The following is a 23,213-nucleotide window of genomic DNA, read 5'->3' as shown; positions in this document are numbered from 1 at the left end:
GAAAAAAGCTCTGAAAACATTTCTGGGATTAAATTTGCTTACAGAGGTGATGATCAATACACTAAGTGCAAGTGTGTGTACTCAGGTGTAGATTCGTTGGGAGGGAGCAAAGATTGAGAGGCAGCAGCGGTGACTGAACAACTTCACAACTCCCCTGCTCTCATTACACCATCATTTTCTGACCATGTGTATCAAACGTGGTGTAAACTGCTAAAAATATATGTGTTAAACCTTTATATTGCAAATGCAAAGGAAGGTTGGACCGAGGCTGAAGAATTCCTGATTTTCAGGGCTTGACTTTACCACATTCGTAACATCATTTTGGAGTAACTTCTATTTCGAGGATGGACGATATAAATACACGTACACAATGTTGTTGTTGGTTAAAGTCTTTATTCTGTTACACACACTATGTCATATAATACAATATAGCTGAGGTGAAATTTGGAGGAAAAGGGATTTTTTTTATTCTCTGTTGGTGAATCGCAAGAAAATGAACAGAGTTAAAGAACAGACTAGTCCTCCAAAATACTTACAAATATTTCATCTCTTTGCATAAAAACTGTGCAAATACTAATTTTTCATGCCAGCAATTCTAAACGATGTCTCTGCATGTGGGTTAAGCCTGTAGGTTCACATGTTGCTGTTCTTATTTTAAACTATGTTATGGGAACAAAGTACTAGGGAACAGTTGGTCCCATGAAAATTCCAGTATACTTATTTATCCTCTTCCACAGATCTGTTGAATTCATCAGGTTACAGAAGCCACAACCCAAACCTGTATTTCTCAAACAATTTTTGATTCATAAAGTTCTTAACTGCATAATTATTTTGTGCTAATGTTCATGGCATTGGTGTAATGGAAGCAGTAATAAGTTTCTCTTCATTTAGTGCCAAAACAAAGATGAAACACTAAACCCCTGTGGGTGCAGATTATTGCGAGCACAGATGGATGGTGTAGAAATTGTTGAAAGACAAGATTTATGATGTCCAGCATTGCTTCAGTGGTCAACAAATCTTGAATATGAAATTAATCCTTTTTCATAATTGACATGATACTTTTTAGATAGTGTGCAATGTCTTTTTTATATATATATGCACACACATATATATAATCTGCCAATATTATTTAAATTACACATTGTTTCTGGGATTTCAATTTTCTAATGCATAAACACCTGATTGCTGATGTTCCTTATGTGATTTCCAGATTTTGAGACTCCAGATGCATTTTTTTTCCCCTTTACTGATAGTTTAAGAGGTACCATTTTCCAAGACAGACATTTTGCTGAAGCTTGCCTGTCTGAGCTTTCAGAGGTTTTTGTGGAAGGCTGTTATTATGGAGATATCTAGAAAAACGATAGTTTGCAAAAGATGGATCCAGCTGGACTGCTGGATTTATGCATGTTTCCAGTCTAGCCTCACCATGTGCTCTCTTGCAGCTTTTTATTTTGACTGTAAGACTGTAAAACTTAACTACTCCTGTAAGAATTTTACCAAATGAGATTGCTTTCTAGTTTATTTTATTAAAATTATTGGGACTAAAATGTTGATGAGTAATCTTTGAATAGTTTTGAAAGAAAATTCTGTGCAAACTTTTATAGTACAAGTATTGGTGTTGATTGCTGTGTGAGCTACAGCCTGAATCTGACTTTAGCAACAAAATTGACAATGACAATGTTATACTCAGAATACAGAGAAGTAATAAGTCCTTTCCTTCCAACTTAATTACTTCCCATGTCTGATTATTATGTATTTTTTTTTTAGTGGTACCCATTTCATGGTTTTTATGCATAGTGTAAAATAATTTTTCATTTATATAGTAGAAAATAATCTGCTTCTTTCACTAGAAATTACTGAGTATTCAGCCTTAACATCTTGATTACTGTTGTCACACCCGACAATTTAATTGAATAGTTTATTTTCTACATGGCAGTCTATTGTCTAATACTGTGGTAGAAGCAGCTTTTTCTTCTGTCATCTTTATTAGTAAGAGGAAGTACCTTACATTCTTCCCAGAGGTTGAACACTTCCATTGATAATTAACAGCCAACATTTAGGTTGCTTAATTGGACATTATTTCTTTTAAAAACATTAATGCAAGTTCAACGCATTTTAAATTTCACTGGGTAATTTTCTAGCATTTTTCCTTCTCTTTAGTAACTAAGTTTGCTCAGTTCTACTAAATGAAAACCAGTGCCGTATATTTATCGTTTGATCCTTGCCCATGCCCATGCAGAGGAAGGTGAGTCCATAACACTTGTGATCTCCTGTGAAATGTCCTTGCCTGGGCAGACCAACTAACAGTTGGTGGAGGGGCTGCATCCCAGACTGGCAAACGACCCTGATGTAGAAGGTGCACACCAGTGAGGACAATATGGGAAGCTGCTCGTCCTTCATCTCCTGTACTTCCAGGCCCTTGGGCAGTTGGGCCAGGCTTGCCCAACGAGGAGCAATGGGTCACTTGTGGCTGTTGGTGTGTGGGCCGTGCTCCTGTAGGCTCCCATGCTCCTGCACTGAAAAACCAAACCAGTTTGCATCATGGCAACAGTTCTAGCTTGGTTTTGTGTAATTTTTTAATATAGGAAAATAACATTTTGTAGCCAGCACTACCCATCAGTTCTAGAGCGGCACAGGGTGGGAAAATGAGTTGCAGGTGGCTTTTAGACCAAAGTGATTTGATCACGTCGCATAGTGATTACAGTATAATTGACAAAAAATAAATAAGGTATCCTGTGGTGATACTCTAGTCCTGACTCTTTAAGCAAAATGATATACTTTTAAATAAATAGCACATCCACTGATTAATAATGGATGTCTATGTCGCAACTCCTAAATCACCCCTCCTTCCCATGACTTGAACCACATTTCTTCCTTGTGCTCCTTGCTTCATCCTTCCCAGTACGTTAGTCTCTGCCTTTTTTCTTTGACTCTTCTATTGATAGTGTTTGAACCGATGAAGCCACAGCCAAAGTTAAAAGACAGGCTTTTGCATCACTAAATGAAATTCCAAAGAGGTTCTCAGAAGTCAAGATTCAGGATTATATTAATTAAAACCTGAAATAAATGGTTATTGTGATATGTCCTAATTGCTTTGAATTTTAGGGCAATAAGCTTTCATTTCCTTGAAATATGTTTATATAGATGGTTTTAGAAAACTCAGGATGTGTAGTAAGGAATGGGAACAACATTCTTCTGTTTCGGTCTGTCAGGGTAAGGAAAGGTTTCCAAAGCATCCTGTTCTACCGAATTTGTGGGGTGTTGATCGGGCAGCGTCTTGGTTGGGCTGCCGAACCTTAGCCAGTTCTCTGTCCCATTGTGTGTCACCTTCGGTGTTGGACCCAAAGTACAATGATGTTTTCAGTAATTTCACACCCTTAAAGATAAGAAATGCATCAGCAATACCTGGAAAACAGACTTGTATCTTGTTTTGTTCCACTGAGATGGAGACTGCTTAGATAGACTGGAAAATAAACTGTCTTGGGAAAAAAGAGGATGCGAAATTTCCGCTTTCCTAAGTTCCCTTATTGTTTGTGAAACAGTGGTGTAACAGAAAACGATTTCTCCTTCTGATAGTTATTGGCACCAAAATAACAGTCCTTGTTCTTAATGGCTGGATCCTTGTTAGCAACATTAACAAGGTTTTGAGTCTTCTAGCACTCTTTCTATGCTTGACTCCTAAAAGGCAGTGGGAAAAGCTCTTTTTCTTTTTTTCCCCCAGAGCAAGGATATTTCCCAATATCTTGTTATTAATACCACGGTAATGTGGGTGTGCCAGGAAAGTAGCTAAACATCCCTGGGAGTTCTGTTTAAAAGGCAGTACCTCTGATAACACACTTCAAACTTCCACTCTGCAATTGTGAATACTTCAAAAGTTAGGTTGGTAATACATTTTAGCTATTGAATGCCAAGATAAAAAACATGAAGCGATTTTAAATTGAGCTCTTAAAAAGAGTTTTACCTGGAAAAAAATCTCCAGCATCAAGAAATCTGGCATTAGTTTTCCAATGCTGTGTTCTACCATAAATGTGTTTCAGATACGTTCGATCTGGACGTCAGTCACAGAGATGGTTTTGTACTTTATACAGAATACAGATTTGCTGATAAGTGGGGAACATTTCCATTTCACCCTCCCCCCCCACCCCGGGAATTTATGGGAGAGTACAAGAAATGCATATGAAGCCTGGTTTGTGTGCAAAAGTTACGTGCTAATCCATTTTGGATGGGCAAGTTCTGTTTGTGTAAACCACTGTGGGATGCACCCATTGAGACATGCATGGGTCTGGACTGTGCCTTGAAAGTTTGTCCTTGAATGTCCTTGAAAATCTGATTCAGACTGTGTGCAAGACTTTTCAGCATGGAAGAAAATGTAACTTTGCAGTCATCGATTGGTTGTTTCATAAACTTTTTATTGTGAATACATTTAAAATACGTAGGATAATGCATGAAACGTATCTTACACTTTAAGAAGGTGGGTAATTTTCTTGATGCTTCAAGCAGATGCTCTACTCATGAGCAACCTGAGAAGGAATCTGCCCTTGGGTAACCTCACGAGAAGCCATTGCTGTGCTGTGAGGGATGTGCAATGGCCATGGAGGAGAGCTCTTCTCTTCCTGAGGTGTTCTTGCTTGGCTTCGTTTATGCCATAGGGTAGAACAGGATTTGCTGGAAAGGCCAAGCCAAATTCCTCCATGATTTGCATAGAAAAGTCCTAGCAATAGATTTGGGGCAGCTATAGCCAATTTTGAAGTGATGCTATTGGTGAAGAGGCAGGGTGAATCCAATGGAGGGTTACCAGGAGAGGCAGGGCCTGGAGCTTAGATGGATGGGCTGGAAAGCCTGTACTCTGACCAAGGTTTTAAGTGCAAAAGTGAACTGAAAGAAAGCAAATAGGTTCTCATTTTTCAACACATTAATTTTCGATGTTCATATACTTCATCTGTGCCACAGAGATGCCAGAGATTTAAAATAATTATGGAACGGATGCCTAGAAGCAGAAGGCACGTCACGTTGAGTTCCTTTAGTGGGACTGAATCATTATTCTTCTTTATTGTACTTTCCTGTTACATCAAATGTAAATGGACATGAAAGGTATAATTTCCCTGGAGACTGAAACGATACTTTCGTCAAGTTTGGCCCCGCATCCCGTCATCCTGTTTCCCTCTCTGCCTGATTTTGTCATGTATCTGTCAGAGCTGTCCATTGATAGTTACATAATTGCCTGAAGCTCTACTAATTAATAATTAGCATTCGCTTTTCTCTTCTGCTTCTTGAACCAGTTTTATTTTTGTGGGCTCTGGCAGAGCTGCTGCCTGTAAGGGTGCTGAGCTGGGTTTCTCATAGAACAGAACTGTCACCATTCATTAAAGGATGCTCATTTGGGTCATCTTCAAAACAAAGTTGGTGCCTTGGCTTCTCTGTGCAAGGGATCCCCCTGAAGGACACTCTCCTTTCCTTTCCTCCTCAACTCTGCTTTGCAATAATGACCAAACAACAGCCCCGCGAGATCGCTTTCCTAAGGAGGGAGAAGGTGTGACCTGGCATATCGCTTTGATTTCCTTAGCAAGGTTAAGCACAGTTACTCAAAACATTATTCAGGTATCTAATTTTGTTGGCTTATTCAGATGTAACCCCAATGAATGTTGTGTCATTGGAGTCTGTTATAATAAAATATATTTTAAAAAGTAGTTATGGTTAAATTTTCAAAGCAAAGGGAGTGAATATCAAGGGTCTACAGTCAGAGAAATTCTAAATCTCTGCTGAAACTGCTTTGGGGCAGATTTTTGCACATAATTTGTGTTGAACTGAGGCTATTTTTATTTTCCACATGAGGGAGATTCTGTTAGGAATGCTTGTGGAATATTAAAATAATATAAGCTGAATGATTTTCTTTTTCCCAGGTAGTTCTGTTGGTGAATCTCTGCTGTAGTATCTCTGTTAAGTATGATTCCTGTTCATTAAACGTAATGACACAAAATTAGACGTTAAAATAAATGCTATGCAGCGGGCCCTGAGAGACCTGGGCTCTGGATTCGCTTCCTGCATTTCACCTAAGTACATTTAAATTCTAACTCTGCCTTTGATTTGCATTTTCTTGCTCTGTTCAAGAGAGGTGGATAGAGCCTTCTGAAGTTAATGTAAAGGTCCTGTTGGCTTCAGAATATTTTGGAATAGAGACTAAATAAAGATGCACTAATCCTAAACTGTGGGTCTGCATTACAACTACGAAAGGATGTTATTTATTTATTTACTTATAGGGTCGTTATCTACTCTTGTCTAAGATGTCACTAATTATAGTTACCTAGAAAAACATACTTTTTTGTTACTCCAGACTCACTTCAGTTATAAAATTTGCATTGATTTCCTGGTGAAAAGGTTCAGAGAGTCCATTGTCACTGATCTAAGCTGAAAATCCTTGTAATGACAAAGCTGCTCTGACACTAAGGCTATGCAATCCTATTTAATTCCCCACCTCGGGATTTATTCTGCTCTGTCAGTGGAGTAGCTGATGTCTTTAGTCATTTAGCAGCAAGTTATATCAGGAGCACTGTGGAAATACGAACAAGAAGAGCATATGTTTTTGTGAGAGTTGATTGAGTTTGGAAGGAAGACTTCCAAAAGTTCAATTTCTTGGCGCAGTCAAACCTCTCTAGATGTTAGTTGTGGCCAAGAGGGAGAGTCCTTCTCTGTCGACAGCTGCAGCATCCATTTCTTGCCTTGCAACAGTGCTACAATTCGCCTGATGGCCCAAGGATCTATTTCAAGGAGCTAAACTGGCAAAAAAATGTCTGCTGGTTTTGGAAGGCAATTTTTTCTGAGTCAGGTGGTGGTGGGATCAGACAAGCACCAGTGCTGGTGGCCTGCGGTTGCAGTACCTCAGCTCCACTGTAAAGCCATTCCTTAAGGAAAGTCTAATCCGTGGCTTGGGGCATTGAGCCACGAGTATTTTATCTTCAAGAAATGAGCTTAAGAGATACCCTGCTCCTCAAAGCGTGCTTTTTAGGAACTGAGACCAAGCTGTGAGGAGCAAACCGTGCACAGCCTCTGGAGGTGCAAAGGCACTTTCACCAAAGGGAGGGAGCCTTGGCAGAAGTTCTCACTGCTGTCATTGCGCTTGCCTCAGTCTTCCATGGCGATGAGATTCACGACACAGCAATTTTATCTCCAGAAAGAGGGACCGGTTTTCTTCTCTGCTGTGAAATGTTCCATTTTACAGCAGGAACAACTGTGAAAGATGTAGTGGGAAAAATTATCTCGATATGCAGCTTGTGCAATCTATAAAATTCATCAGATGTTATGTGAGCCACTCGCATGGAAAAGATAAGTTTTATTTTTATATACGTATATATGTGTCATTATCACCATAATATATATTATATAAAAAGTGTGTTACAGTGTTTTTCAGAAGCCTGTCAGAAATTTTTCTGACATGTACTGGATGTCTGTCTTCAATTTTTTTAGTTACTTATCTGTGGCCATTCCCTGCTCTTGAATTGTTTCTTCTTTAAGAAGGATGTTTCAGTTAAGGTATGGAGGAATCATTTTTGAACCATAAGTACTCACTTCTGCATCTGTAGGAAATTATAAAGATATTTTTTATTCATCAGGATGATTACATTTCCTATTCTGGAGAATTGGTCATTTCAGTCTTTTGGCTAAAACAAAGCTGCTTTATTTTCTGTGTTATTTAGGAGATGCTTAGAAGGTATCGTGACAAGAAACAACCCAGGCAGTGACATACCTGCTCTGCAGGTCACAGTCACCATAACCTTCCCAATGTGAGGAAGGGGTGTTTTAAAAATATTGAAGCCATTCACGTTAAAGGTGTCCATCAGACTTTTTTGCCTGCAAGACATTCAGATATGGCTATTACTTTTGTGTTTCACTCCACATACAAATAAGATGTCACTGTCAGCGGAAAATATCTATTTAGTGCCGTAAAATACCTTTCACTTTTGAGCATTTCTGTAAGGTTTGTCTGTTTGCAGTGATGATGTAAATATGGTAGATATATTTAAGTAAAGAGTGAGTCTGTAGGTACAGAGTAAGGCAAATGGAGCGAGAGTTAGATCCCTGTTCATCAGCATGGAAGGCATTGAAGGTAAAGTTTTTAAAGGGAAAAAACCCCCCCAATTTATTGTGATGTGCATTTTTAGGCTCCAGTCCAGTTTGGGTGATGTCCCTTGTTCTGGCTGTGCCCAGAGCCCCGTCTCTGGCAAGTGCTGATGGAGACCCGATCTCTGCCGGTTTGGCTGAGTCAGGTGGTGGTGGGATCAGACAAGCACCAGCGCGGCTGTGCCGCGCTCTGATCCTCCGGCTCTCCCCAGCCCGTTTTTGGCTCAGGGCTGGCACAGAAGGCCACTGTCTGCAGCTAATACCTGGTGCAAGGGGAGTCACAGGGCAACACGTAGCTGGGAGCTGGCCCCTGGGGCTGCGTCGCTCTCCGAGCTTGTTCTTTCCCCATGCCATTGGAATTTCCATTTTTTGGTGGTTCCATGAGCTAGTGTCCCATCAGCAGAACACAGACTTGGACAGAAGTCTCTTCTGCTCACTCCTGCTCATGTTTCTAAGAGTTTTCTTCAGTGCTTCCTGTGGGACAAATGTGGAACAACAAAGGAGACTGCTCTACAGAGGTGAAAATACCAATTGCACTGACAGAAACTGTTTTTTGATGGCTTACTGTCAGCATGAAAAACAGAAGATGACGTCGTGTCCCTCAAACAAAGGCCAGAAGTGTTTCACAAACATGTCAGGTGTCGGACTCCTGCTCTGTTTGAAATACCAGTATGGAGCACTGGCAGAATTGGGTCCTGGCAACGTAAGTTCTTGTCAGAAAATGAAACTTTTCTGTACCTGTTCTGTTTTCCAACAGTGAAGCCATACCCAAGGTGCCAGGGTGAGCCAGAACTTGCTGCTTTTCTCTTCCATTTCTGTTTTCACATCATTTCTTGTTTTCTCAGATCTTTTCCATCTTTTCCAACTCTCTCTTTCCCTTCCTCCAAATAATTTGCATTTAGTGCCAATCAAAATCAAAGTACCTTTGTCTTTAGTAGGAATAGGATAGATCCTCTGTTTCCTTCCTGTGCCTCTGTCTCCCTGATTTCTGCTCTTTGTTAATTCACATCCACAGTTTTAGTGTAAGAATCAGAGATGGCCAAGCTGGAATGGGACTAGTTTGAAGTTCGGAGGCAATCAGATCTAGTCTGGGTTAGTCTCACACTACTGATGATTTAGTTCTCTTCATAGTCTTGGTGTCCTCCACGATCTCAGCCTCTATCCATTATCCATCTTTTACAATTAAATGGCTCAGACCTTTGCACTGCACTGGAAACTCACGTAAAGCCGTTACAGATGGTGTCAATCATGGGCAGCATCCTTCTGATGGTCCCAGATGCTGGGATTTACGGGTTTACACACCCATCACTACTTTTTAGTGGTTGTTCCAATGGTATGACTTGTCTTTATTTTTAAATGGATTAGATGTGTTCACCAAATCACTCCCAGTTGGGAGCAGTAACTTTTAATTGAGCTGTGATTAGCTGCTTAAACTACCTGAATCTGATGGCAGAAATACATCGCACCTTCTGTTAATTAGGAAATTGATTGCTTGGTTGTGTAACCCGGTGGTAAATATGATAACCTTTGACATGACAGTGGATCGATAGTTCAGGGGTTTGAGTTCTTTGTTTTAAAGCAATCAGACCTGAGTATACACCAACAACACCCGCCCCCCCCAAAAAAAAAAGAAAGTGTTAAAAGAAAAACAGATTTGAGGAGAAGATCTAGGAGTTTTACACAGGCAGTGTTGCATTGCATCCCTTGGTGCTTCTGAGTGTGTATTTGGGCTTGAGATACTGAAAATCAAAATACGAAGCAGAAATGATAACTCCTGCCTATAAACTTTTTTTTTTTTTATTACCTTAGGGATGTCTCCACTTCAGCATTTTTATCTCCTTTGTGCCTTCAGGAGAAGTTGACAGATGTATCTGCCGTTAGAAACAGCAGAATTTGATACCTACGGAGTAATTACCCCAGGCGGCTGTAAATGACCCCTCTACCAACCCGTCCCGTATGTATTTCAACTTAGCGAGTTGTACGATTTTTGTTTTCACTGCAACTGAACTCACTTCTCTGAAATGCAACAAGCTGTGTCGCCTCGAGTTGTACTGGAATATTTTATGTGCCTTTGTGTTAAGAGCAGATTAAGAAAGCAAAGGGAACTGGCTTGGCGTGGAAGAGCCAATCACCCTGTGCCTTAATTGGCAGTCTTGGGTCAAACCCTTCCTCCACCGACCCGAATGCTTTCCCAGTACTTGACTGTAACCTGTTATGGGTGAATTCTGATAATGTCCTCTTATGTCGTGGATCAAAGCTATGCAAGTCTGATGCCTTCCCAAATGATTGCCACGTCATTATGAGGAAATGGTTAAACCACCACCAATCTGGTTTAAGTACACATTCAGTCCCAGGTTCTTTTGAGTTGCTTGGCTGATATACATCTCCATGTCTTTTGCCTAATTTTTCAGTGAAAAAATTATATATAAAAGGTGATTAAGCACATGGTTTAGATGCTTCCTTTCTCAGTGTGAAATTTCTGAAGCTAAGACATCCCTAAATTAGTTTATCAGCAACTCAGTGACTTACCAAATAGTCACTGTCAGCAATGGCTCTGTACAGGACTTACCTTGAAACTTGCGCCTGACGGCAGATGGTTGCTGGTTTTTAGGTAAAATTGACTTACGTAGCTCCTTTTTAAAGACCACGCTTGTTCTAGTTCCTCAGAGGACCTGGTACAGTGGGTTTGAGCAAAGTGGAGGCAAGGCTGGTTCTTCCTACTAAATCTGTGCTCCTCACAGTGGCTTGAGGTCTCCTCAATATTTTACACGGTGAAATTCCTCACAGACCTGCCCTCTGGAAAGAGCAGGCTGAATTTGAGGGCACGGAGCGCAGTAATACAATCTTGAATGACCTTTTTCCAGCAAATGTGAACTTTCCAGTTCAAGTAGAAGTATGTTACCGCTGAGACTGGTAATGTTTTGTCCTTCTTCCTATAAATCAGCCCTGAATTATACAGCAGGATGTTGAGGAATCTCAATGCCTGAAATGGGTGAGAATGACAGGGACCAATTACTGTTAAACTATCAGCTATAAAAAACCCTGTCTATATTCAGCTTTTTTACAGACCAAAGCCATTACTGTTTTACAGCAGGCCAAAACCTTTAATGTCCGTTACAGAAAAACAGTTGCCGTCCTGTTCTTAGGTATATACAGTAGAGCTAGCGCATTAACAGCCTCAGGTGTGGATGGGAACATGCTAACTCAAAATGGCCCAGAAGATGCATTCTGCTCATCATTTCTTGTGAAAGACTGCTACTCTGATGAGTCACTCGAATACCTCAAATCCCAACTTTTACCATTATTTGTGTTCCACTCTGTGTACGTATTTCATCATTTCTGCCCCAGTTTGAGCTTTAGAGTCACTTATGGAAAGACAAAGCTTGGTTCAATAGGAATTGGTTGGGGAAAAATCCCAGATAGAGAGCTAAAGGTCCGACAAAGCAGAATAAAACTTGCCTCCTCTCTGCAGGCTTTTAAGGTAGGATGAGCTTCCTTCATTGAAATGGGCATATTAAAAACTTTTTACATGTTCTAAATTTTTAAATCTTATTAGTTGCAAACAATTAACTCATAATACTTTAAATGGGCTGAACAGTCTGCAAAATACATGAAATGTGAATTTATATATGGGAAGTGATCTCTGGTGGGATGCCTGCCAGGGCACCATGGGTTGAGCTGGATTTCTGCAAAATTTACTGACTTGTTTGAGAACAAAGCAATTAGTGAATGGAGGACCTTTTCACATGGCTTTTCTTTCTTGCATCTGCTACCATTGACAGATGTCATCTACTTTTAGTAAAAGTATTCTACTGATACAGGGGAAACAGTCTATCTTTCAAAAAATTGTAGATAACCATCAGCAACATCTCTGTCATGTATAGGATCTACAGAGTCATTCACCACTGAAAGAATATATAACAAAATATTTTCTAACACAACCTAGTTTCTAAATGTTTATTTAACATCGTGCTCCCAAACATCCGTTTCAGTGGTCACTTACCGCTTGTAATTACACATCTATAATAAGATACATGTCTATAATAAGATAAGATGTCGTCGGAGGCGTAGTTCTGATGATGAAAGGATAGAAGGCTTTGAAGTAAAATAAACAGTGAAAATATGATTAGGAGGAAGATAAATGAGATCCCATAGGAGAGGAAAAATTGCTGTCACATTATATTTTTAACTCTTGAAGCCCTGTGTGTTGTGTGATAGCAGTGCAGGAAAGATTCCATTTGAGGCTCAGGTTCATGATAACGGGTCCAAGTGGACCATTACGGATGCTGTTAGACTAAGAAGACTTTATGTTAGCGAGACATCGTAGTGGTTAGCCCCTGGGTATGTCTTTGCACAGGTTTTGCAAAATAGGATCTTGGTTCATGTGATGCACAATCCATTTTATATATAACTGCTAAGCCTCGTTTAGTTGATGTTTTAAAATTACTTATTATTTGTTGTAGTTAAGAGTAACTTTTCAGATCTGATGCTTTACAGATATTAATAGTTTATCTGTACTCAGGGCCATTCAAGGAGCACTGCAGTTTGAAATAGTTTCATACATTTCTTCTCCAAAGACTTAGATGAGACTCAAAGCTAAAATAAATGTGCAGAAACAACATCGGCATTTTGAAACCCAACATAATTTAGAGCATATTGCATGATTGAATTACAACCTAATATCTCATAATTTTTCCCACTTGTCAGAAAAGGTCATACAATGTTGTAAACAATCAATAGTTTTCATGTCTAAAACGAAGAAGTTCGAACAGTTTTTCATGAGCTGTGAAGGTTAAATGAGGCACTTGCCAAGATCTATTGAGAGTCATCCAGGCTTTGCATATTTTATAGTATGCTTAGTGGCATACTCATTACCATTACCATTAATGGCTTATGATTAATCAAAAGAATTTGGTTTAGATCTCGCACATGGAAATCATATAATTTATCTCATCTTCTGGGGATTATCGTGAAGAAACTGCTATATGAATGATCTTAATGAACGCTGGAGTTTATATGGTTTGTTACGTGCTGCTATGCCAAACATTATAGTCTGAAAAAGAAAAATGTGCTATTTCTGTATAATATCACAGCACATATATTTGCACAAAGCTGTGGTGAAATAATTTTTGGTGCGTCTCTTATAAACCGCCATTATTACAGGTGTATGCTTGGCCACGTAGGAAACGCTATAGACTGAAACTTGGCAGTTGGTTTGTCGTGACTGGGGAGCAAATTAGATTTTGCCAATTTGGGGAGATACTGGTGTGGTTGTGAGCTTGTATAAACACATATGTATTTACGCAGTGCGTGCTTGCAAAGGCCCGTAAGGAGGCTTGGATGTTTCATATAGGAAATGTCAGGCGGGGATCTTGCTTTAGCGGCAGCTGGTGCAGAATGGGTGGCACAGCACGTCCGCAGAAGCAGCAATGAGTGTATCTGTGGTCTCACAGGAGGGAACAAAAAACCCACGTAGGGGAATAGCGGATGTATTCAGTACTCTAAGTACATCCACAGTAGGCCCTTTTGCCAAATTCAGGGCTTGGTGGGAACTGGGAAAGCAGAGCCATCTTTCACCAGGGAGCATCAGGGCGCAGGGAGAAAGGCTCCGGCAGAGGCAGATGACAGGTCTGCAAGATCAGCTGCCCCTGGCCAACAGCAGCTCCTGCCTTCCCGAGGGGCACCAGCCTCCAGCATTTCCCAGACTGGGATTTTGGCTGGAGAAAAGAGCCAGGAGCTGCTCTGCCCGGGGAGAGATGCTCTCAGGCAGCAGCTCAGCAGATCCTGCCTCTGAGGAGGAGACGGGTCTTGGTCATCCCACCTTGCAGGGAGCGTGGGCTTTGCTGGGTGCCCAGAGGTGTGCTGGACACAGCCGTTTCCCCCAGAATGTCGTTGTGGCAGTGCTTAGGAAGTGGAAAAAAAGACACGTCGTGGGCTACTTGGTTCCAGAGTGGGCAGCAGTTGGAGAGGAGTCATCCGCAAGGTACCTGAAAAGTGCTGCATTGCAGCTGTTAAGTAGAGCAGGTTTAGTCATTGCGTTTGATAGATAGCACCCAAGGATGCTTTAAGATGCAGTTCTGTCCGCCCTGCAGCGTGGAGGTGCCTGGAGATGCCTGAGTCAAGCCAGGCACTGGGGTCAGGCCCGCGCTGCCGAAGCCGGTTACGTCGGCTGCCCTCCTTGTGCTGCACCTGCCCCTCAGCCTTTTATCAAACCTCTTCTTGCTCTTGAGAGCAGCAGTTAACGCCCGCGCTGGTGACAGCAACAGCTGCTCCGCAGCTCTGTACCTGCCCTTTAAAATAAGGCTTGAAATACTGTCATCAACCTAAATCTTAGAGAACAGATGATAAAGGATTAGTAAATAAAGCGGGGCATCAGTTTGGCCACTGGGTCAGCTTATTGTCTAATCCTCGCTATCTCAATCTCACTCTCTGTAGACAGGGAAGCTACTATCTGTGTACAGATCTCCTGGGGTCTTTGGGAGGATTAATCACTCAGTGTTCATAGCCTATTTTTTAAGTGCTAAGTATTATGAGCGATTTGTGGGGACAGCACGAAGTAATAAGCGTCATGGCAAAGCTGCAGAGTCTGATATCTTCACCCTCTCTTTTCGTCAGAAGGGTTCAAGAAATTAGATTGGATGAACTTTATTTTACTGCTTAGGATTCACACGGTGACCAGGCAGCAGCACAAAGTTATAGATAACCAAACCACTGATTTACTCTGGGTCTGCTGAACTGAAGTAGTGCAAGCCTAGTTTCCAGACCCACAAACTCCTGCTGCACCTCTTGATAGCACAGGGCTCCAGCCAGGCCAGGCAGCTCCTACCCGCTTCGCTTACACGCGGAGGTATGAAACTCCCAAGGGCCCTGTAACAAGTTACGAGGGGCTAGTATTTCTCTGGTAATTCCCAAAAGAGAAATAAATAATTGATGAAATGCAAATCATTCAAAGTTTGTGCAAACTTTCCCCCTTCTCCCTCTTCTCCCAGAAAATATGTCTGAAATTCTCTGAGCCTTAGAGATTGCAGAAAGCCCAGGGATGCGCCAGAGCCCGAGCTCTCGAGGAACATCAGCTCAATTCGGTTCTCAAAATGTCATTGCAGAGGTGTGGTCTTTATTCTTAAATGCCCAGGAATTAACTACTTACAGCAGTTAATTTCAATATCGAAGGCTTGCAATGATATAGTGATATAATACGTTCGAAGATTATAACCTTACGAGGCCTTTGTAGGGCTATGCAGAGAAGTGGTTACGAAAGGGTTTTTGGTTTTTTGGTTTTTTTTTTTTTAGGAAAAAGACATTTCCTCTAATTTTAAAAATTGCACAGAAGATGCAAAGGGAAAGATAACCCGATCTTGACCTGGACCTTCACTGTCAGTTTTCCCCGTTTGCTCCACACACCAAGTTTTCAGGACAGCCACGCGGGCGTTGGGCAGCTGTAGGAGCAGGCAGCACTCTGCCGTAAATCCAGCAGCGTTGTGCTCCATGCCGCGGTATTTCCCACGTCTATTAACAGTGACCCGGTCAGAGCACCCTGCAGCCTTCCATGTGTGCATGTTATGTACAGCTTGGGGGAAATCCAGAAAGCAGTGAAGCCGCTGCCATGGTGGGGCTGGGGTTTCATCCTGAGGGATTTGGGCTTTGCACCTAACCACATGATGGGTTGTCTTACCATGGTGAAAGGAATATCCCTTTTTTGCTTATAAATGAGATGAAAGGTTTCTCATGAGAGGGAAGCAGTTTAGCAAGCTGAGAGAGGATGAGTGGGAAGGCGGAAAGTTCATATATCAATTAGCGCTGTTCAGATGGGAGACAATGGTCTTAAACAGGTCTCGCAAGTTGCTAAATTTGCTGATCCTGTGTTTCAGTGAGGGAGAAATATTGATTAATAATATTGCGATTCATAAATAACCACTGAAACTATGAAAGCTTGATATGGAGTTAAAAGGGAGAGTGCATGCGGGAAATAAGTTTATGCTGGTTTAGCAGCGTTGGGCAGCAACGTAACCAGTCTTTGAACCGCAGTTAAAGCCATGCAACATCTCATTCCTTAAACCCATGAGTAATTGAGTTTTCTCATTGCCTGGATTATTCACTGTGACAAAAAGCAGAGATTTTTGTTGTTGCCATTTGTGTCTTTGTGGGCACAGGAGCTGTGCGTGCCGGCAGGATGAGGGACAGCCCCGCAACACTTTCAGATGCCTCTTGGAAATGAAGTCAGTGGAAACTCTTCCACGTGCAGGTGCTCTGACTTTGCTATGAGCTCAAAGTACTGTGAATTTTGCAACTTGCATGTGGTTTGGGATTTTTTTTTTGTTATTCTTGTTTGTTTGTTTGTTTTCTTTCTCTGCAAGTTTGCAGTGGCAAAGGAGGTGGCTGAGGAGGCATTAGGAGAAATGAATTACTTTATTGGACTACTTGCATATTGTAATGTTATTCTGCTACCAGGATGGCAGTGTAAATCTCAGAGAAAACGGATTCATTTCAGAAAGGTTATGTACATGTAGATTATTTGCATCCTAATCCCTGTGTGTGCCTCCCCTGCCCCAATAAACAAACAGCCTTTTTGTACTGCTGCAGTCTCTGAGGATATTCGCAGAGATAAACATGCGCAGAAGTCCTCGCAGGATGGAGCAGTGAACGGCAAGCAAAACAAAACAGGCATATTGCCACCATCTTTCCTATTTAGAAAGAATAGGCACTAAATTCTCTCTGTTGAGTCAGAAGTACCCTCCTGGACCAGGTTTTGGCTCTGCACCGTGTAGTTTGTCCTACTCGGGAGCAGGACACATTTCTGAGGCTCCTTAAGGTGAAATCAGAGTGACTGGGCTTGGAAAAAAATGCAGAACCTTCCCTTTTGAAAATGCCTACCACAACAGTTGTGAGCATTGTTTTCAGAATAGATGCCTCACCTCCTCTTCAGATGGGGGAAAAAAATCCCCCACCTCAAATCCCAAGCTGGTAGTGTGTTATATCAACCAACAAAAGCCTGAAAAAACAATGACAGAATTATTCCCAACAGTAGCTCCACTATTGAAACAGGAGCTCCACGGAGGCCCTTAGAGATTTTACTTTATTCTACTTTATGAGGCAGGAGATCAGGCATGGTGATGAAGAATACCAGCTTAAAAGTCTCTAAAATAAATGACAGGGATTTATTCTCCCAATTTAAACTTGGGGAAGCTGGGTAGGGTTGGCCATAGAGTGGAAACCCAAAGTGGGGAGCAACCTGTGAGTCCCAGGGAGCCTGCGAATGAGTCTTTGAAGTTCATTGCATCCCCGGGGGCCATGGGGTGTGTGCCAGCAGGATGGGGGTCCCCCGACCCCCGGTAAGGCTGGGGAAGGGCTGGACCTAGGGGCAGCAGTGCCAGCGACTCCTTCCTCAGATGTATCAGGCTGCAGTTCGCCGCTGTGCCTTACAGCACAGATTTGAGTGTCTTCTGTTACGATATACCATGTTATTAACAAAAACTAGATAGGAATAGTGTTACGTAGCAGTAAAGTTAGATGTAGTGAGTTTGTTTAGCAAGAACCTGTGCCTCTGTGTCTGTAGTTTCACCATCCTCATCTTTTATCCCGTTATAAACTGCAACTTTTGCGTGCTGTTTAGCTAAAATTGAAGCCCTTGTTAGGTTATTTATCTCAAGAGAAAGTGATGTTATGACTTGATATTTCTTTGACAGAATCTTGCTTGTTTATAAAATATTTTACCCTCTTAGGACAGAAGGAACAGGAGCCATTTTAAGTGTTTGGAGATGCGTGGCCACTGAATGCAACTTGTGAAGGAAAGGCTCATATTTGCCCTTTGGGATTGTGTCCAATCTCCTTGCAGACAAAGCTTTTCCTTTTTTGCCCCTCATTGCAGCCACGTGCAGCTGCAGTCCATCAAATCCTGCCCTCCTGCTGCATTTGCTGAAAGAGGACCCGGCCCCGCGTGGTCCAGGGGATGCCCAGCTCCTGCCACTGACGTCCCCTCCACCGCTTCCCCAGTGGGGAAAATACTCCCTTTATCCATTAAACTAGAAAGGAAGAGGTCTCAGACAGTAATGTGTAGCTGATGGCAAACTTTGATACGTCCGGTTATAAGAGTACTGTGATGAGATTCAGTTATGAATTCATTAAGTCCCTCCATCTTCATCCTGAAAAGATCATTTTCCATTGGGGGGTGGCAGATCTTCCGCGTCCTGTAATGTAATCCATCCGTTCCTCGCTCAGCTTCCAAGGTTGTCTCACTGCTGAAGGCTGATGTCTGAAAAGATTTGAGAGTTGTGCACATCGGGTGTCTGCTGTCATGATTGAATTGTCTGCTGTTACATATATTGCTGTGAGTCAGGAAGGAATTTACTGTGAATGCAGTCCTTCTGGGAACGAGCCTTCAGTACCAGAAGCTAATTAACTAATGCAGTAGCTTTGTTTTTCATAACAAATCTCTGGTGTTTCTGCCAAAAATGAGTCACATCCTCCTCTATGCAGACATATGTGGCTACACGTAGCTCATCAAATCTGCGCTTAGTCACCTGAATCTGCCTTTTAGGGGTGTTCATTTCCCATGGCACAAGTGAAATGGAAGTAATAGATGCTTAGCACCCCTGAAAATACACGTTTTTCTTCTTTCTAGGGAACCCATATATCTGCATGAATTGAGAGGAATGATTGCTGTTTATTGAGAGTATAGTCGTCTCAAGTACAGACTGGGTTAGATTTCTCCTCTTTCATCTAGATCTTGCCTGAGAAGTTCCCCAAAAAATTGTTGCTTGGCATTCAGTGTGTCATGATTTAAAAATGCTTCTGATTTCCAGAAACAAGAAAATTAAGAAAAAAAAAAAAGAAAAAAAAGATACTAGCAGGAAAGGGATATTGGGCACAGCGGAGGTCAGCTCTCGCTGAATGAGCCCATCGTGCTGTGCCTGCCGTCACAGGCTCTGGGCTGCGGGCGACTTCGCGGCTTTGTACGCCAGGCTGAGCTGTTCAAAGCGGCCGAGATTGACTTTTCAAAGAAGTGGTGGGAGCAATAAATAAATAAAGACTCAGGTAACTCAGGACACTTTCAATCTTCTATTGTTTTTCTATAGCAGAACAGGGAGAGATTTAAATTGGATGCTACATCTGACAAAGGTGAAGGTGGTTCCTCGAGACAAGCTTTGTGCCAGGCAGCGCTGCTGGTGCTGGAGCAGAGGGATGTGCTGGCCATGCTGCCCGCCGCGGCTGCCTCTCGCAGGGCGTACGGACCCGCAGCGAGGTATTTATGGACTTGCAGTAGCAACTGCTTCTCCTTTAGTAATAAACAGCAGATCTCAAAAGGTCATGATCATACATAACATCATTCGTCTAGTAATAAATGCACAATAAATACATACAGTTTGCTGTTGCTGAATTTATCAGTGCAGGACTCTGGTCCTGCTAAGGAGCTTGTGGGTTCAGGCACTAATACTGTGTGAGGAAGGATTTTTTTCCAGTCTGCTGCTAGAGCTGCTATTGCTGGTCGTTGAGGGGTGCTCGTATGAATCTGAAGTCAATCGCTAAAATACCCAACAGCTGCTGCTAAGAGATTGCACGCAGAGACTCTTTAAAATGACCACTGCTGTAAAAGCTTGTCGGCAGTTGTTACTGTGGAAATCTGTAGAAAATTTGTATGCTTACAGTTGCATCTTACAGAGAGCTTCATGCATAGTGACATAACACAAGATATTTTTAGCTGAGAAATTGTGGTCCTGTAATTGGATTAGCTGCAGTTTCATTTGCACTTTTTCCTTCGTTTCCTCTCTCCAATCGCTAACAATATCCGTGCTGCTGGTTTACCCCAGCAAATAATTTTTAGCTTTTATTATAATAATTATGAGTTCACAGACACTTACTGTATAGTTAATTCCTACATACAGCATGTATTTATGTGAATAAGCCGAATCGAACAATTAACCATTTGAATAATTTTAAACGAGATAGGAAGAACAAAGCGCTTTGGTTTAGACACTTAACCAAGGGGTTTAATTGCCAGCGCTCGTGGAGCAGCACTCGAAACGCGCTCTGCCTTGCTGACCGCTCACAGGGATTTCTGGGAGAAACGCGTAGTTTCCCTAATCTAGTTCTATTTTATTTCCGAATTGCCACCCTGGCAGGCAGGGGCCAGCGGCCGCTGTCGCTCCTCTCCATCCTGCCTTTGGTTGCTGCTCCCGGGCAGGGGCACGCTGGGTTTTTGGAGCTGGGCTGGGGCATCCTCCCCACACTGGGAGCAAGCCCCCCTGCATCGCTACAGGGAGCACTGCGAGCTCTAGTGCCGCTATTAAAAAGAGTCCTCATAGACGGTGCTACCCGTCTTTCCTAATTGCTGCTCATTACCAGGGACGTGCGTTCTTCACCGCACCGCTCCGGGGAGTTTGCAATTGACTGTAATAAAATAAATAGCCATTAAAGCCACAATAAACATTTATTTCTTTCACATTGCCTTCCATGAGGAGTAACATGGGAGTCCTGAGAAAACGCCCGTGACGCTAACCCAAAAAAGGCAGAAAGTCCTGGCGAAACAGGCACCTCGCGGCGCTGGCGATTGCCCGGGGAGGGAGCGGATGGGCTGGACGGAGGGCGAAAATGCTTCGCTTCACCCTTCCTGGCCGCCTTCCCCTCGCACTTGGAGAGGTGCCTTTTCAAACCCGAATTTTAGAAGGCCACAGGACTGTGAAAGAATAAGGCAAGGCTGGGTAAGGGAGTTGGGGAGAGCCCCGAGGAAGCCCCTCTCTGTCCGACTGATGCGGAGATGAGCACTGGCGCAGCGGCGTCTGCGGCAGGAGGAGCGATGCTGCGGAGGCCGCCGACCCAACCTCCATCGCAGGAGGGATTTTCTGCTCGCAAAGTCCTTGGCTGTGTTTTCCTTTTCTGTCTGCACTCCTCTGTGAGCCTCTCACACTTATTATCGACTTTCTTTGGGTCAGAATTACATAAAAGCTGATTAAAGTTAATCTCGATTCACAGAATCATAGAATCTTTAAGGTTGGAAAAGACCTCTAAGATCATCAAGCCCAACCGTCAATGAATTCAATGAATACAAAATAGGAATTAACACAGTAATTAAAGGGACTGTGGTTTTATCTGTCAGTGTTAAGATCTCCAGGCATCCACAGCTTCTATCTGAAGAGTAACCCCAGGGTTTTCTGCTCAGGAAGCCAACACCACCGTTAGCTGGACAGTTGCCATTCTTCGTAACTGCAGTGGTCAAACGACATGTGCATCTGTTCTGCCAGTAAACTGAATTTCACCGAGGTAGAAAAAAATAATAAGATATCATCATGAGTGATATCTAGTACCGTTAACCCTCTTAGACTGGTGTGTGGAAAATGCCATTTGTCTTAAACACATTTTTGCAGAAAATTGTGTTTTCTTGCCCTGGCTTTTAAAACGCAGTGGATCTCTGATGTTTTCAGATGGCGGTTCTCTACCTGTGATTCGAGGACTGACAGTGCTGGTCTCCTCCTCATGCCATGTTGCTGTTCCCTTCTCAGACTTAGGAACACATCCCACGGAAGAGAGATCTTTCCTTGATCCTCCACAGAAATGAACCCTCCTCCTGCTGTTTTGTCCCAGAAGTTAGAATGCTACCACAGACCACTTGTGGAAATAGCAATTTCTGTCTAATAGCTTTGTTACAGACATGAAGCTACGCAGTCTAATGAGCTGTAGGCTTTAATGATGTCCTGATAATGGTAGAATAGAAGAGATTATATATTTTTTTTTTAATGTACGAAAGGCTGAGAGTAATGAAATGTGGAAGGATGAACTGTTTCGGTGGAGTATTGTGAGCTCCTGAGTCAGGCAGCTGGGCTACTTAAAAAAAATCGGATATTTCCCATAGTAACATTCCCTGTGATTTACGAAGCTCATTATACCCTCTCTTAATTTTAACCCATGTGATTATAGTTAATATATATCTTAAATAACATCTGTCCCAGATGATCTGTGATAAGTTAGATCTAGTGGCATAAAGTAATTCTAAGCATCTTAATGACATCCAGATGATAATAACCATTTTATTTATAGATTATTTTACTCACCTAGCTGTATGCTGTATCCGAGAAGGAAAACACGGTATGATGGAGCTCATGGTGAGTGGACTGAAAAACTGGGTTTAAAGCAAAATGACTTGTTCAGTTCTAAGAACAAAAAGATTTTTTTTTTTTCCTTTGCATTCTCAGAGCTCGGTGCTGACAGACATTTGGGTTAGAACTCTTTTGCATAAGTAATGTACATGTGTATGAACAACAACAGATTGTCCCCCCAGATGCCCGCTCCCGGTACCTTTAGGTGCGTTGCAGTGGCCAGACACTCGGACGACATCTCACGGGGTTGTACGGAGCAGACAGTTTATGCTGGCGTGATTGCTTTGTTAATGACGCTTTTAAGGTGAAACTTAAGGGTTTTGTTCAGACATATATTCACATCTTTGTTTTCACAGGAGGTGGGTACTTTGGTACTGTTTTTTCCCCCCGTATTTCTTCCCTGTACAGGGGGCTAAAAAGGCTGCGGGCAGCCCCTCGGCATGGTCACCCTGGGGAACAGACCAGACCACTACACCTTCAAGGATTTTGACAAAATTTTTTTTTGTTTGTTTGTTTGTTTAATGCATGTAGATCTCCTAACAGGAGAACAGCTCAGAGGAGAACACGCTCTTACGCATCTGCCAGACACTGTGACGCTTTGCAGCGGTTTTCATTGTTGTTAGCAATGCCCCTTAAAACTCCGGTGAAAGGTAAGGCACAGACTACCAAATTATTCTACGGGACTGAGGATATTCGAATTCATTGTCTAAGCTTCTAACAGGTGTCAGTATAAATTACTGTTATTGTTATTAATTTTCTGGCACACAGATCTGTTTTTCCTGAACTTGCAAACACTTTCACCAAATTGCTTCAACCGGTAATTTTTAAGGGGTCGATATTCACAGAACCGCTGGCGGCTCCTTAACAGCTCGGACAGGCAGAGCCGTGGCTCAGTGCGTGCGTGGACAGAGGGAGACAGAGCAGAGAGAGCTGGGGCTGGGATCTCCTCACCCCCCTCTGTACCCCGCGCCTTCCCCCGCCTGCCGGGAGCTCTGGCTGGGCAGTGGCTGC

This window comes from Grus americana, chromosome 7 (genome assembly GCF_028858705.1).
Source record: "Grus americana isolate bGruAme1 chromosome 7, bGruAme1.mat, whole genome shotgun sequence".
NCBI classification, from domain to species: domain Eukaryota; kingdom Metazoa; phylum Chordata; class Aves; order Gruiformes; family Gruidae; genus Grus; species Grus americana.
This window is presented reverse-complemented; position numbering follows the sequence as displayed.